The sequence below is a fragment of the Lathamus discolor genome, chromosome 1 (assembly GCF_037157495.1).
Source record: "Lathamus discolor isolate bLatDis1 chromosome 1, bLatDis1.hap1, whole genome shotgun sequence".
Lineage (NCBI taxonomy): Eukaryota > Metazoa > Chordata > Aves > Psittaciformes > Psittacidae > Lathamus > Lathamus discolor.
This window is the reverse complement of record NC_088884.1, coordinates 97,436,131-97,451,426: the sequence shown is the minus strand read 5'-3', so window position 1 is coordinate 97,451,426 and position 15,296 is coordinate 97,436,131. Positions and strand designations below refer to the sequence as shown.

At 34.6% G+C, this 15,296-nt stretch overlaps 1 long non-coding RNA gene across 1 annotated transcript; it reads left to right on the top strand.

Annotated features, from left to right (window-relative positions):
* Positions 1 to 3,067: 3,067 nt before the first annotated feature.
* Positions 3,068 to 9,859, top strand: LOC136007278 (uncharacterized). Its single transcript, XR_010609577.1, has 4 exons — positions 3,068 to 3,209; positions 3,847 to 3,921; positions 7,539 to 7,622; positions 9,822 to 9,859. It is a non-coding gene; the product is annotated as an uncharacterized LOC136007278 (long non-coding RNA).
* Positions 9,860 to 15,296: the final 5,437 nt, after the last annotated feature.

The following is a 15,296-nucleotide window of genomic DNA, read 5'->3' as shown; positions in this document are numbered from 1 at the left end:
TGTTTTATTTACTAGTTCCAATATTTAACACTTAGGAGAGATAGTTTCAAATCTTCCTTCTGTTTTATTGGAAAATAAAATAGAACCAAGATTTTTACCCTTCCATAATACTTATTTATTTGGGTATAAGGAATATTAGTGTGTTTTTCTATCTCTACTGCAGAAGCTGTTTTACGTAAATGAATATTCATTGCAACGGAGCAAATTACTTTATAACCATTTTTTTTAGGGCACCTATGTGAGAGGTGAAACCCCAGGCTCTTTCTTACATTTACTTAGTAATAAAACACTTTATAAAATACAGAGGTCATGCATAATACCTTATAGCCCATTAGCACTCAGCAGTAAAGTTGCAGACCTCAGTTTCTGTTCTGAAGGAAGTAAGCAGACAAAGATGAACTTAGGTCTCCATTTGCAAGTTAACTGTTCTGTCCTTTTCTGGGAGTCTGTTATTTCACATTTCTGTCTGCTTCCATTTGAAAATTTTTAAACCCTGCTGTTCAATTTATATTCTGCAAATCAAGAGTCTGAGTCCTGCTCCTTCTAGGTAAGAATTTCTGAAAGATGCTACTTCCATGTTAAGTGAAAATTAATGTCTAGGGTTTTTAGTCAAAGACCAAATAGTGAAAAATCAAGCTGTTGTGTAATATATTGATCCCATCAGAAGGAAAAATAACTGTCATCTTGCAAACTGAAGAGTGTTTTTTATTGCATAGGAGACTAAGCAAGTTGTATGGAATCCAGCAGTATCACAGCGTAGAGGTCAGCTGCCCTAACCCAACATCCTGACATTAAGGAGCAGAATTTGATAACTGTACTTGATACTTAATACATAGGTGTTTTAGGTAATAAGTGGCAGAACTAGGATATATGATTACAAGTCTAAAGAAGAGAAGGTTTTTGGCAAAAGGTAGAGCAAATGAAAATGAATGGGCTTTCAAACCTTATATAACATGGTTGGAAACAAGTAGTTTCATAAAAAAAAAAAAAAAAAACATATTCCAGTAGTATTCCAATTATTATATAATATCTAATTAAAATAAGTAAAAAGGTTAAAGGTTTGGTGTTTTGTTTTTTGTTTCACTTTTGTCGTGGTTTAAACCCAACCACAAACCTCGTCCACTCACTCCCCCCCTTCTTGCCCTCCCCCTGCTTCTGGAGGGACGGAGAGGAGAATCAAAAAGAATGCAACTCCCACGGGTTGAGATAAGAACAGCCCAGTAACTAAGGTATAACACAAATCACTGCTGCTACCACCAATAATAATAGTGCTAAAGGAAATAACAAGAGGAAAGAATACAACACCTCAACACCAGCCGACCAATAACTCACCCCACTCCCCCCAGCCAAGCACCGACCGATACCTCCTCCAACCCTGCAGTCCCAACCCTTCCGGGTCCCTCCAAGTTACATCCCTGGGCATGACGTGCTGTGGTATGGAATACCTCTTTGGTCAGTTTGGGTCAGGTGTCCTGTCTCTGCTTCCTCCCGGCCTCCCCTCCTCCCTGGCAGAGCATGAGGCTCAGAAAGTCCTTGGCCAGACCAAACATTCGAGCAGCAACTGAAAACATCGGCGTTATCACCACTGTTCCAAGGCCAAAAGATCAAAACACAGCACTGCACTAGCTCCTAAGAAGGAGAAGAATGACTGCTGCTGCTCAACCCAGGACAACTTTGTTGTTGGTTTTTTTTACTTATATAGATACTGTAATGCTCTTTTTTTTAGAAAAAGCTTAAAAAGAAAAAAAGAAATGTTTGGGGTTTTTCTAAGCAGACATCCAGGTAGGATATCTTCTAAAAGTAACTTTTTTCTTTTCCCAGAAATAAGCCCTTCTAAATGAAAGAAATTGTTTTGGAAGTAAGCATTGGAAAAAAAAAAGTAGCAATTTTTTCAGGTATATACTTTTGAAGAAGAAGAAATACAATCATGTATGTTCAGTTATTTTTTAACACTACTTTAAGATAATTTTGATAATTTTGAACTCTACTACACCTGTGAAAGTGAAGTCTACATAGTCTGCTTCAGCACCTGAGCTGTCTGAGAAACTAGTTTTACTTTGATGCAGCTGGTTCTTCACCAGTCTCCCGCAATATCAGGTGTAACAGGAGGAGGGAAGTTTCCTGTGGGGAAGTAGCCAGGAGCCAGGGCGCAGCTCCTGGGGTCTTAGCATCTGGCATCAGTGTAGGTCTTGAGCATCAATTATTAGTTGCTCTATTATGGGATATGCTTCAAGTTTTCTCTACTGTGATGCATTATTTGTCAAAGATTTATTCTGTCTTTTTGGGCAACGTTTTTCCAGTTTTCTTACTTCACTCCTAGTTCAGATATATCTATTCTGGGTAACTTGCCAAATTTCTGGGACTGCAAAACATGATCTACATGGGCTCTTTCATTTGTAGAATACTCTTCAGTTACTACCTATTGAACCTCAATTTCTGCCTGTAGAGCAGCCACCCAAAACTTCTCTTGACCGTTCTCCATATAGTGTTTAAATTATTGTTACATATTTTCTCAGAACCTCGATGGAGAAAAAGGTAGGGAAAACTGAATAAGAGCAAGAAATATAAATAAAGTATGTCAAATCCCCCCTGAGGGAAAAGGGGCTGCACTGGAATAGAAAGGTAGTGGAGGTGAAGTTATACACAGATGCTACTACAATATTAGAAAGGCCTGTGAATGAAGTCTGGAGGGACAAAACAAAAAAGGGACCAGCTGTTACCCTGCTCATTTTACTTAGAGTATTAACTATATTTGGTGTTTTTTGTTTTGTTTTTTTTTTTTTTTTTGACAGAAGGAAGCACAGCATGGAAAACATTTAGTATCTGAAATATTTTATTGTAGTGTAGGGCCTAAGGTAGAAAATACCTCTAAAGCCTATTGGTGATTCCACCATCCCCACTGTGTATCCAGCACAGGTGCTTTCTTGTTAGGCCACCTAAACAGGATAAATAACAGATCAGGCAGCTAATTTAAATAGACCCTTGAAGGTCTCTGTAGGAGATATGCTACTGAGGAAGGAAGTTTTTGGATTTATTTCTCAAGCAGCTAGTCAGCAACAGCAAAGAAGTTTTGAGTTCACTGGGAAGCATCCTATTTGGTTGGTCTTGTGGCTCAAACAGCTAATAGTGATGCAGTTAAGGAATTAAACTGGATTTTGAAGGATAATCAGTAAAAAAAGCTAAGATATTAATAAAGCTTTGGAAAAGAGGTGAAGTGAGAAAAAAATGTTTATGGAAGGTTTTCTTTTTCCTTTGGTAGTTACTTTTCAGCTTCTACGCTAATGTGTTTGTATGTTTGAATATATATATGTATCTTTCTAGCTTATAGATATAGCATCCATATTCAGTATCTGAATATGGAATCCTCAAAAATCCGGGGGTATTATAGTGGCCATAACTTGAAAGCTGGCTGAATATCCAAAGTGGTCCTTTTGCAAGATATTAAGTAATATATATGTGTTTCTGTGGTAATAACAATATTGTGTCTTTAATGTAATACATAAATATAATGTACTGAACAGTATAAAAGGGGGGGGGGAATATTCTTTTATTCCTCCACTTAAAAGAATTGGAATGCTATGTTTTTTTGCAACCTGTTTGGGTTTATTTTTATTTTTGTCTGTTGCTTATTTGAAGTTTTCTAGCATCAGGGATCACTGAAGGAGACAAGATAATTGAGTTATTTTCTTGAGGGAGAGATTTTCTTTCACCAGGAATTAGATTTATGCCTTTGCTGAATTTGGTAGCTTTTGATGTATCTTTATGACATGCATACAAAGTTGTAACTGTAATTCCTTTTAATCCCACATAAAATATTAATTTTGTGCACATCTTTAATCTTTACAGTGTACTGGATTTATGATGAAATTTGAAATGAAGAATTTGAATGACATGCTTATTGCAGTAGTACCTGGATGCAAGGTAAATCTGTTTATGTTGCAGTTCAATACAGCATCACTGGTTGATTGTGTCTAATTAACTAAAAACCTGTATTTTCATATTACCAAAAAATGTGAAAGCAGAGAAGCATGAGGGAAGGAAGAAAAATAAAAAAGAATGACAAACACAAAAGTTATAAGCTCTGATGCTTAGTTTGCTTTAACAACACTAGCAAATTATTTTTTCTTTCTTTCTTTTTTTTTTTTTCCCAGTGGAAAACTCTCTGTAAAAAAAAAAACTGTATCTGATAAAATAATATATTTAGGAACAAACTGGTGAATTAATATTGTCTGTGAAGCTTTTTTCTCATTCCTTAATACGTACATGCTTACTAACTTCAGTATTCAACTCAAGGCTAGAATTGAGGCATTATTTACAACTGGAGGGGTGTCAATATTCCCAGAAGAGTTCTGGAAGTACGCTCTGCACTGTGATGAAGTCACTTAGCATGCATTTAAAAGAAAAACAATCTTTCCAATATCCTCAGGAGGGACTATATCTTTTTCTCCACCCCTTAATAAGTTGAGTGTTAGTTTAATTAAAACAGAGACATTACTTAAACAGTGACTATCAAAATTATTTCAATTAAAAATAACCCAAGATCATGCCTTATTGTAATACTTTATCATTGGTTATCACTGCTTTTTTTTTTATGACAGTCAAGTATTAGTAGCAATCTTTCTTTGACACTGAAGATGATATATAAAATCCCTGGAGTATTTAAAACAAGAGAGAGCTCCCAGCACATACTGGTGCCATGGAAACCAGTATTTACTCTGACATATCAAGAATAACCTGACATCTGGATTTGTCAGTGGTTTCACATTTTTTTATAAGGAAGCATGCACTCATCATAGAATAATACTACAGTGAAAAAAGCAGAATAAAATCGAAGAAAACCCCAAATAGAAGCAGTGAAGAGTTGTTGCTACACTTGCAGTGCATGATATTTAGTAGTATATTTAGTACAGTTGTGAATGTGCTGCTGGATAAATCCCTGCAGTCAACATTTTGACAGTTTGTACTGCTTGAGGGACCAACAAATGAACCCTCTTATATATTTTGTTCTTCTAAAAACACTATGGGGAGTGACCATTTCTCAGTGAGCTAGGCAGAGGATTTTCAGGGCTTTTTTGCATACCTGAGGAGAGATGAGCTATATAATCCATGAAACTACTTGGCTGTTGAAGGTTTGCCCCTGTGGCTAACCAATTGCTATTCTGACTAATGTATTTCTACAAAGATGGAAAGCACAGCTAAAGGTGAGACTGAAGCAGTTGTAATTTACAGAGGAAAGTGGAGCTTACACCTGTCACCCTGGAAAAGTCTCCATATAAATTATTTTTACTGAGTTTTTAGTACTCAGAAGTAGCCACTCAATAGGCACATACTTAAAATAACGTGAATACAATTTCTCACCACACGTGGTGACAGTGAAACCCTAATTTTTAAAACTGTCCTACTTTAAGTAGTTTCATAAAGTATTCCCTGGAAAGCCGTTCTGACTAAGAACAAGTTAATTCACAACTACATTGGTATCATTGCTGTGGGGTGTTCAGGTGATAATAAATATTTGAGTAATAGTTGAAATTATGCACATTACTTTTTATGGAAAACAAGAAAAACTGTAAACAGTTTGAGGGTTTGTGTGCATTTGCTTCTTTTGCTTTACTTGCATGTATCTGTTTAGTTTAAGATAGTGATTGAAGCACAAAATATGTAAATGGCAACAATTTTCTGTTTGTTAATGCAATAGGCTATGACCTACCTAAGTATTCAAAAAAATTGGAACAATACAAAAGAAAAATCAATTGCTTTCAATATGTTCATTATTCTCAATATATCCAAACCATCCACACTCAAGTAAGCTGAATTGTTCTCAGCCCCCAGTGCTGGTTAAATAAAAAGAAAGGTCTTGCTTTTTTTATGTAAGATGTGCACAGTATGATTCACACATGTACAATTTTCAGTCCTTCTCCCTTAAATGCTTTTCTCTGTGGAATAGTCTGGTAATTGGTCTATCAATTTGAAGAGCGGCATCATGGCAGCTGCTTTCTGATAGTCAACTATATTAGAACTACGGCCATTTAAAACTTTTTTCTGTTACCTTAAGTAATTAAATACAACTTGAATGTTAAGACATGTAGACACTGACCAGTGCCGTAAAGCATAGTCCCTCTCTTGTCCAAGTGTATAAAGTAAGAAAGTTCCAGTATAAACAAGAAATGTTAATGTTTACTGAAATTATAAGCAAAGTAAATGTTTGCTTCATCTGGTAATTTACAACATTCTCTGCAGTGTCATCAAACATCTACTGAAGTCATGCTTCAGTATGAAGAGCTGTGATTCAGTTGATGCTTACCTGGAGGGACCTCTAAAATTAGAAACTAAATCACTGACTTTTACTCAGATGATTGACTTTTTAATAAAACTAGTGTTAGATTTTTCCAGATGATTGACATTTTAAAGACTCACAGTTGTGGGTGGAACTTCTGTCATTAAAAAAAATTTCACCTCTGGTCTGTCTTCTTTGAACTGAATGCTTTTAAATCGCAAAGCTTTCACATTTGAGTCTGTGTTGGAAGAAAATGGAAGAAAAAATACATTGAAGCTGTGTGTTGGATTAAGAGTGAAAAAATCAAGCAGCTTGATTTCAGTGTACCTGAAATATCTACAGGTTTAGTTCAAAACTGTTTAAAAGTGACTAAAGCAGTATTACTGGTTTTGGCCTAATACGAAAACTAGGGATATATTAGTAATTATTTTGTGTTCAGACTAGATCATGGCTCTTTTAGTGCATACCTCTGTCAAAGTTTCCTGTATTTAAAAGGTAAAAAAGGGGAAAGGAGAAGGAAAGAACTGTCAGGTAGATTGTGGCACCTGGAGTTTATGATAGTCAAACCAAATTGCTTCCTTGCATTTGGCTGTTCACAAATTCTTTAAAAGACCTTCGCTTTCTCTAAAGCAATTTTTCTTAACTAAAAAGATAATTATAAATCTTTTGTAAATGTTCTCTAGGTTTTGATATTTGCAAGTTTCTCACAAAGTAATTATTTGAATATATTACTTAAATGACTAAACCATTTCAATAAAATTATGTATGCTGTCTGACTTGGTGGTATTAAAGCTAAAAGACAAGTAGCACAAAACTTTATACAAATATATTGATTTCAACATTGACAAACTTTCTTTCACTTTCTTATGCATTGTATGAATTTAAGGTGCTCTCCACCTTGAAGTCATTAACTTCGGCTCTAATTAATTTTGTATTTATCAGAATGATAACCTGATGTCTGTTTTCATTGCTAAACATATAGGCAAGGCTGTTTCTTTTCTTTTTTTTTTTTTTTTTTATATATCTTTAAATCCTGTGTAATGTGTGGGGGTTAAAAATCACAAGGTCTTATATTCAGTGAGTCAGTGACAGCTGTTCTTGCTAAAATAAAGTTCTTGCTGATCTATGTGTACAGTCAGGGATTAGGTACAGGTCCAAAGCCTTCGGGGCTGTTGAGGTAGAGCTTGGTGGAATAGAGGGCATACAAATGTAAGCATCAGGATGACAGCTCAACAAAAATCATTAATGACAGCTTTTTTCACAGAAGGCTAACAAGTGAAACACCTGCATGTGATGACACTAAGAAAAATGCCTTGGAGTCATGTCTATTGGCCTAAAGTTTTCCCAGGTCAGTCTGCACTCTAAGCCCTTTTCCAAGAGAAATATGTGTGACAGCAGGAATTCACTGCTGTACTGCTCTTTGAGTGACAGGAGCTCTTGCCTTACAAATGAGTGGAAGATCAGATTTCCCTTAAAAAGCACTGTATTATGCCATCTCACATCGTGGAGGCTTTTACCCCTGGCCGTCTTTGAAAAAGTAGATGTATTGGAGTTTCTCAGTGATGTAACAAACCATCTGTTCCGAGTGGAATAAAATACAGAACAAATATCATCATGTGAGAATAAGTTAGTTGTTTGTCTGTCAACGGAGTTGCTAGTGTTGGATATGGTGATTTTGACCCAAATCAGATCAAGGGTGCTAATTCAGTCTGTGAGTTCCCCACTTAAGTCATCCTGACTTTTTGGAAAACTGCACAAAACCCCTTCATTTCTAAATGTCAGTGAAAGTTAACCTTTTACCTGTGTTGTTCACTAATCTTTTCTTTCCAGGTTATACTGCCCAAGCATTGAGAAGGGAATTTTTCAGGGCTGTATAGATGTGACACAGTAACGCAGTTCACCTGTAACTTTAGTCCTGGGAATACTTGTGTGCTAATTTGATTTGAGAATATTTAAGAAATATTTTTAAGCTTATTTGACCAATTGCTGTACACTCCATATTTGAATTTCTAATATGAATGTTTTATCATACTTTTTAATACCAGAACATTGAAATAATGTTATCACTGAATGCTAATGTATTACAAAACAATTATTTTTATGGGCTTCTAAAATGTGGCTGAATCAGATGCATAAATTGCTCCAGGCACCACTTCAATTCTTTTGTCCCCTTCTTGAATCTTAACATTTATGTTTTCCATAGTGTGCAGTTTGCTTTTAGACTAAATGAGAGAAATGTTTCCTTCAAGAAAAAAGGACAGTACTTGTGGTTACAAACATTTCTTGGCACATTGCCCATATAGTTAGTTGTTCCTGGTTTGCTTTTTTTGTTTTAGTTTGGTTTGTTGTTGGGTATTTTCTCCTAGTGACTTAACTCTGCAGTAATCATTTAAATGAACTGATTAGTTCTTTGCAAAAGGGAATAACATTTTAGCAGAAAAACCTTTATTTATATGTGCGGCATATAAAATGTGAGGATGTGCGTATATGCGTCCATATTGATGAATAAAGGGGAAATAAACAGTGTGAAAGATGGATGATTTGTGTGCATACAGAATCATCTGCTCTGGATTCAGATTTCATTACTTCAGAGCTGGCAGAGGAAGAAATAAATATGATATGTAGTGTCCTATCCTGTCATACAGAACAATTTCTGTCTAGGTATTTTATACCCCAACTCTGCAAAATACTGAAACAGCATTCTGAGTGAAATATACTGAGATCCATAGTACTACATTACTGAAATGGGTCTGGTATAAGTTGGATAAAAGGGTTGTAGTAGTGGTGGGCGAAGCCAACTTAAAATCAGGGGGGAGAAGGGTGAGGGGTTGGTGATGCTTGTTAAACTTAGAGTGGATTCTTTTGATCTTTGCAACAAGTGCTTTGAACAAAAACTTGATAAAAACTCAGTTGTTTTGGAGGCTGGACAGATCTGTTTGGTAGCTGGGTGTATTAGAATCATAGTGCCACTTCTGTTCTTGCTATAATTCAGTCAAAAGAAGCAATTTAGAGTAGCAAGTTGGCTTTACTGAGTCCTGGGTCTTGGCAGACTGGTATTTCAGTAGAATCTAGAAACCCAACAGGAAGAAACATTATTTCTTAGCTGAAGAGGATTCTATTTTAAACTGAAAACATTTTTGTTTTCTAGCCTCTGTCACCTAAGCTTTTTTAGCTAATTTCCTGTGTTTGATGAGCTAAGGAGGTTTGAGAAGCTGGCTTTTGCAATGCTAATAACTGAAAATAACTTGTTTAGATTCTCCAGATGCATTGAAAGTATTTAGTAATCTGTGCAGGTTTAAAAGTTGGCAGAGGATAATTACAGTACATGTGAGATCTATAACAAAGGGCTATAGTTACTGTAATATCATGGGGGGAAAAGGAGAAAGAAAAATGGTCCCATACTACTGATATAGACATTTCATGTTACATATCCTAGTATTGCACAGATAATCTGCTTTTGAAGAACAATAAACTTACTTTGAACTTTCTTTTCATGTGGGAGACTTGCAATATAGCCACATTTATACAGAAACCATTCTTTTTTTAGCTATGTGCTTTCATTACTATGGGCAAGGTATGGTGGAGGAATAAAGTTGGCTGAAAAATTCAAGAAGATGGATATTCGAAAGGCGTCACTGCACCTATTGAGTTTTTTTGCATGTTCTTGTTTATTATGATATACTCTTCTTTTACGAACAATATCTGTATGCATAATAAAAACATACATTGATTGGTCTGTCCCATTAGAATGGTGTATAATTGTATTAAGAATGGACATTTGGAATGTGATGGCTTATAATGGATGGGGTTGTAAGCTGTGGTTAAGACTACTGTTGGAAATAGGTTGTGAACATTAAACTTTGTCAACAGGGAATAGAATGGTTAGAGTTGGAAAGGACCTTAGGAACATCTAGTTTGTGCTAGTATTGAGTATTATGGTGTGGGGAAGATTACAACAGGTATAGCATATCAAATATATATAGTTTTTATTAAACCCATCACAGTCCTTTTAAGAATCTTTTACACCATAGGGGAAGTAAAGAGTAGATGCAACTGATCCGAACTGCTATCTCTGCTGTCAAGATAGATTCTGTTTTATACGCTGCATTAATGTGGAGATTCACTGGGTTTCGGGAACCTCTTGGGCTACAAGCTTATGTAAAGTGGCATTCAAGAGCAGTTCCTGTAAGCACAGTTAATTTGCCAAGTTGAATGTACTCTTCTGTCTCATGGTGTTACTTGCTGACAGAGTGATTGTTAAAGCTACAACTTGGTATTTGCTTTCTTGAGTTACATGTGATATAAATTAGAATACAAAATATGGAATTCTTTTCCTGAGTACTCATTTTGCTCTTACAAAATCATGAAAACCACGATGACTTTTACTTCCTAAGAGTGACTTTTAAGATATTAAATTTTGTGTTATTTACCAATACTCTAAATACTCAATCAGCAAAATAACAACTAGAAAGCTATTCTGCGACTAAATAGAAAGTTATATATCTGATCAAATAAATGCAATTACACATATATTTCATTAATTCATATAAGGTTAAGCACATAAGCATTTCCTTACAGTTTTAATATCCAGATTGAAAAAATAAGATTCCTCTGCTGTGACCAGTACATTCAAACATATTTGTTGTTGATTCTTTATAGTAGATTGTTAAAAACATACTTTACAGAAGCTTTGTAGCTTTTCTCAACACTAACATCCTGTGGGTGGTACTTCTGCTAAGAAGAATTATGGGGTTACAGAGTCCCTGAACAAACCTAATATTTCATCCACTAGAAATCTAGGAAAAAATCTTTAACTGCTTCAAAAGGCATACATGAAAGAAATGTGTTTATTACCGCTTTCTAGTTCTGTCTTCACTACTTTTAATTATTTTTTTTTTCAGCTGCTCACATTGAAGGAAAGCTCCAAACTTTGATATAAGGCTTCTATGTGTGGGCTAGAGCACAGTAAGTGGTTGGAAGAACACTTACAATACTAATTATATATATATATATATATATATATTATATATATATATATATATATGCACATAAAACTTCTTATGGGCTATAAGAATGCATTGTGCTTTTCCTTTAACAGCCTCGATCAGCTAACATATAAAAGACTTGTAAATTACTCTTTTGAACTGTCATCATGATGGCACTTACCTGGCCAAAACTATTCAGCCAGGAAAAAAACAAGCAAACTCAATTCAATGTGACTTGATTTCTAGAGTTCATTTTGCAAGCTGGTAAGTATCAGGCTTAATTTTTATACTTGCCCATTGACCTTATATGGAAATTATGCATTGACTTTTTGGATGAAACTAATCTCAGCAGTTGTCCATATGTTTGCTATTTTTGTCCCTACTGTCAAGAGTCTGAATCTTCATTTTTTTCAGAAATTAATTAAAACAGCATGATGTTTGATAACAGAATGTGTGTGGAACTCAAGAACATAGAGGTGATAAAGTCACTCTTCTCTATAAAACTGTTACAGAACTGTGATTGTTTCATAATGATCTGCAATTTAGTTGCAAAAACCTTGCTTGCTTGTTATAGAACACTGGAGTTAAATGTATTCATTGTTTTTCGTTGAAAGTCAACTATCAACAATTTTACCAAGATTGGTAAAATGAAAAAATAATACTTTTCTAATACTCAAATAATAGCCTGAGAGAAAAGGTATTTATCTTTCCTTTTCTCTCTTAGCTGTCCTAGTTGTTGTGGTTGGGCTGTGGGGGTTTTTGTTTGGTTTGGTTTTCATGTGGGTTTTGTTTGTTTGTTTGTTTTTGTTTTGTTTTTCTTTGTTTTGTTTGCTTATTACCCTCTGAATGTTTTGTGTGTCTGCCTACAGAAACAGGACTATATTTTGATCTAGATTTTTACTGGGAAACTCTTGATGCCTATTTGGTCAGAAATCAAATTTAAAACCAAAACAAACAAACAAAAAAGTAACAGCATATAGCAAAATATTTGTTTCATTTTTGAAAGAATATAAAATGTTTCCATAGTATTTAAATTCCTAAGTGTCTTAAAATTTTGAGAGGACTACAACTATGGTTTGTTTAGAAGAATTGTTCCCCATGGTAACTTTCCTCCTGTTTCTTACGTTTTCATTGACAATGTGATGGACAGATTTCTGCAGAATGCTTATATGAGTTCCTGGTGTAAGTAAAGATTGCAGTAATTCTTTGTTTAAAGCACTGTTTCAGATTAGAAAATGCTGTGCTTTGACATAATATGTTGGCAGATTAATGTAAACTTTAGACTGCCATTTTTGTTTTATAAGAAATTCTTACAAATGATAAACACAATAAGCAAAAATTATAACTTTATAGTAAATTTTCTTGGGTTCTAGGCACTGTTGTGCTTTCTTCAATTTGCTGAAGCTTTCAAACTGTACATGAAATATTTAATTCTGTGGAACAGTTACAGGAAGGATGCTTAATCTTTGTCCTGACTCAGCTAGTGTTGAATAGATCTGAAATACACATCTGAACTGTTCCTCAGTTCATGCTTCTGTTAGGATTTAACTGCAGGAGGGGTAGGACTGTGAGATAAGAGTAATTTTATTTAAAAAAAAAAAAATGGTTTTGATTCTTATCCCTTTGTTGTAAAGGTAAATGGAAAATCTGGATATATTTATGCATCAGACTTGTTTCACCATGTGAATAAGTAGGATTATATGATACTAGAAGAATGTTTCTGTAAGACCGAGACTGAATTCCTGCAAGTTGCATTTGATATGTAGGAGTACTAAATTTGAACTTTATTCTAATGCACTGCAGTGAGATTCTTCATTTAATGAGTAGTTGTTTGGTGGTTTTTTTTAAGATCCCCATTAATCTGTTTTTAAGATCACACACTGTCATAGTGTGTATTATTAGAACATGGTTTTCCTGTTTAATTTTAATTCTAGACTTTGATTAAGACTAACAGTTTGATAACTGGAACATTCAAGGGGTAGAAGCTTTCTCTATGCCTTTTCTTGCACTCCTATTTGGAGGAGAAATAATGCATGAATATACACTTCCATAAAACACTAAATTGTCTTTATGAAGGACATGTTGATTTAATAGACTTTTTCTTTCATCTTAAATGTCTTGTATCTAGCTAAGTCAGTTTCTTGGATAATAGAAGACAGCAATGCCTTCATGGGTAAACTTTTTCTCTGCTATTACTCTGACAGTTAATAATGGTCACAATTTTGGGGTTTCTATGTCACCAGTGTAGACAATAGGCTGTTCAGGACATAATTTGGCATTTATTTGCTTTTTTGCATATTTGTTGTTTATGTATCTTGGGATTCTTTTTGTCTGCATGTCATTTAGATCATTGCGAGCTACTGTAATGAAGTTTTACAGGATCTTACATAACTAATATGTGCTTACATGTACACAAGGAGTTATGTTTCTATCTTAATACTCATATAATTGCTATGATTCTGTAGGTCAATCAAATGACTGCACAAGCATATACACATGATAACTAACTGTACACGTATGTAAATAACGCATGTGACCATGCTAGTGTTTCTCTGCAACTAACAACTATAACTGACTCTAATGTCTAAGGAAAGAAATTAATATATGTGCATCATTATTAATTTTTATCACAACCTTGTTCTCTTACTGCCGCTATTTCAGCCATTCATATTGAATGGCTAAGAGCACTGGCCACTAGCAAAATCTGTTTAAATTGTTCATTGTAATTCAGATGTGCCCTTCTAAAGGCTTATTACTGACTGTGCTTGAAGATGACGCCAGGAATTTTAAAAGAGCTGATTCTAATTTTGTCTGAATCTCTGAAATGCTTTAGTTATGTTCCATTCTCTTTAACTTCTTTGACATGAGTATAGCTTGGTACAGTACCACTAAGGGCCAGATTTTCTTATAGAGATTTATAGATTGAATAAAATTCTTAAACATGTAGGGGGAAAATGTGGAAAGAATAGATCTTTAGAAAGAAGAGGAAGCAACAAGGACAATATGCTTTACATTTTTCCTAGCAAAATTCCTCTAAACTTATTATGTAGTACACATAAAATAAAGCAGTCTAGGTTCTAAGGATGAAGGAGTACTAGATTTTATTCTCAGAATAGCAAACTAGCAGTATCAAACTGAACATCTTCAAACTGCTGATTTAGGAATGCATCATACTTCTGTTCGACTGATACACCTAGGAATACAGTAAGAGTTCACTCTTTTGAATTTAGCTGGCTTTATGAGAATGAGAGTAAAAGTATATATTTTGCAGGACCAATTCCCACTGCTGGTTGTGGTGATCTACCATTCCTTATCTCTATTTCAAGATGACTTCTGTGCTCGCCCCGTGTTTCTTAGCTGGCTGCTTGCCTGTCAGAACTTTAAAAGCTTGCAAAGATGTTATGCATGACAATCATTATGTAAACTGATTAAGTCTTGTGGCTTTCTGTGGAAATTCTAGGAGTTTAAGTTGTTTTCACTAATGATAATAAATTTTACTTCTGTTTGTTCCTGGTATATTTCTGCTTATAAACTGGAATGGAATCCCACAGGGCAACTTGTAAAAAAAACAAGGGCCACATAGCTTATGGAACCAGAAGTTTTGTAAAACAAATGCTTAAATTTTTTAGATAAACTTTTGGAGTAGTTTTGGTAACTTTAAACTTGAATTAAAGTTACCAAAGTTTTGGTTAAATTTTGGTAACCTTAACTTGCAACTTTACACTTTTTGAGCTTTGGGCAGTACAGCCCACAGATTTCTTAAGTTTCTGGTTTAATTTCCAGTCAAGAAGAGTTTTGAGGGGTTGTTTTGGCAGCAAGTAAATAGACCATCTGAATTGAATGATGAAAAAGCTGGAATTTCTATTGTAATAGACAGAATTAAATGAACTACTGATCACTTTCTAAAGAGACTACATAAAAAGAGAGAGACTACAAAATGTCAATATAGAGAACTACGGCGTATGTTTCAGTCTTGAGCATCTTCTGGTTTTGACTTGGGAGGATATATAAATGTAAATACTTTTAAATATTAATTT